General features: G+C 59.7%; 1 protein-coding gene across 6 annotated transcripts in view; it reads left to right on the forward strand.

The window, feature by feature from the left end:
- Ppara (peroxisome proliferator activated receptor alpha) overlaps positions 1–1,779 on the forward strand; it is a 65,698-nt gene that overhangs the window by 2,455 nt on the left and 61,464 nt on the right. For 2 of the 6 annotated variants that reach the window (XM_023702491.1, XM_023702492.1), the window contains exon 2: positions 876–1,024. The exons of 2 other annotated variants lie outside the window; for them this stretch is intronic. The gene's annotated coding sequence lies outside the window, so the exon portion shown is untranslated. 2 more of the 6 variants (XM_023702490.1, XM_023702493.1) reach the window with 2 other exon arrangements.

The following is a 1,779-nucleotide window of genomic DNA, read 5'->3' on the forward strand; positions in this document are numbered from 1 at the left end:
GGCCCAGGTCCCGGCGCGCGGGCCGAGCCCGACGGGCCCTGCCCCGAGCCCCGGAGGGTGGCGGACTCGGGTGGACTCGGAGGGGGCGGGCAGCGCATGCGCGCGGCCTGGGAGCGGAGCCCGGCACCCGGGGCGATCGCGCGCGGAGGACTCGCGCGGGCGTCAGGGTCCCACGAGGCAGTGCCCTGCTCTGTCCACGCCTGGCCAGGGAACCTGCCTGGAATCCAACGTCCACAGCTGTCGCTGGGGCCGCTTCCTGGGAGCTCTGCTCCCCGTCAGGGTAACCGAGGCTGAGGTCAGTGCACCCCGTGGCGGCAGCCCGGTGGGGAAACCCGCGCGCTCCTTGGTGTCACCAGTGGCGGGCCACCTTGGAGGGAAGCGCTCTCACGCGTTGTGGGAAGACCCCAGGACCCCCAGGAGGATGGGCTTGGCTAGGTAGGGTGGCAACAGCAAGAACCTCCGGGTTGGGTCCCGCGCGCGCCACCCAGTCGCTCAAGTTTCCGGGGCAACCCTGGGCCCTCCAGGGGAAGCCAGGCCAGAGCCCTGGAGTGCTATCGAAGCCGGAGCCGGGTGGGTCACCTCTGATCCCCTGCACGCCCCTGGTTTTACATGCCTTTTTTAAAAGAGGAAAAGTGTGCGCCAAAAGTTGAGAGTGCTAGGAAAAACCCCGGTTGTATGTTGCCTTGGGCTAAGGGACTCTAGGGGACCCTAGAGGCGCACACCTCTCTGGCCTCTGCCTCCACCCCTCGCCCCCAGGGAAGCCAGGCAGGCCCCTCCCCTCCGGGGGCGCCGGGCCCTGGCTGTGGAAGGAGAGGCACGACCCTGGGATACGCTGTCATTGCAGCAGCTGGGTCACCCTGACGTTCCTCTCCCAGGGTGGTGGAGAACTGGGGGGATCCAGAGGACCAATCGTCTCCTCGTTTGCCACCTTCCCACTGCCAAGGCTGGAGTTAGAGGCCTGCTACCTCCCTGCAGTGTCAGTTTGTGACAAGTGCTGCTGCCAACCAAGAAGTTGTCCCCACAGGTAAGCACAAGGCATGAGTGCCTGTCACGGTGTGGACTGTTCAGAGTGGGCTGCTTCGGTTGCATTAGTGGGGCTTGGGGCTTAATTACCACGTTGTGAGGCAGCGTTACCTGCAGGGCTTGGAGAGGAAGACCTGTGTGGTTGGATTCGCTCCCTGGCAAACGCAGGTGCTTCATTTCTTTGTTTTTTCGGAACCGAGGATCGAACTCAGACCCTTGCACTTGCCAGGCAAGCGCTTAGTCTACTGAGCCATCTCCCCGGCTTCATTTCTTTATGGCAGCCTGGCGCTACAGTTTAAAAGGAGATGAGATGACTATCACAAATGTCTTTATTTTTCTAAGGCCAGTGGCTGTGTCTTGGCTGTGTTCACTTTGATTTGTGTGATCAGCTGGTGGCTTGTGGGTACCTAGGTCACCTCTAGAACTGCCACCAGCCAGGGCTAAGGTGGCCCCCCAAACAGCCACATGATGAACATTCCTGTGGTCACCATCTGTGGGAGACCAGAGGCAGCCACCTGGCGCAGTCTTGCACAGCTTTGAAGCAAAAATAAATTCACAGGAGAGAAAAAAAAAAAAGGTTTTCCCTCATCTGAAATCTACCAGCCATGGCCTCATGATAGAGTACTTCTGCTTAGCTAGCTCGTGTTGGTCAGATCTGTAAACGGTTTTAACAATGACATGTGTATGTGAGAGACAGAAGAGAGAAGGAGAGAGAAAATGAGAAAGGAAGGGAGGGAGGGAGAGAAAAGGGAGGGA

Source organism: Octodon degus, unplaced genomic scaffold (genome assembly GCF_000260255.1).
Source record: "Octodon degus isolate 3935 unplaced genomic scaffold, OctDeg1.0 scaffold00153, whole genome shotgun sequence".
NCBI classification, from domain to species: Eukaryota; Metazoa; Chordata; class Mammalia; order Rodentia; family Octodontidae; genus Octodon; species Octodon degus.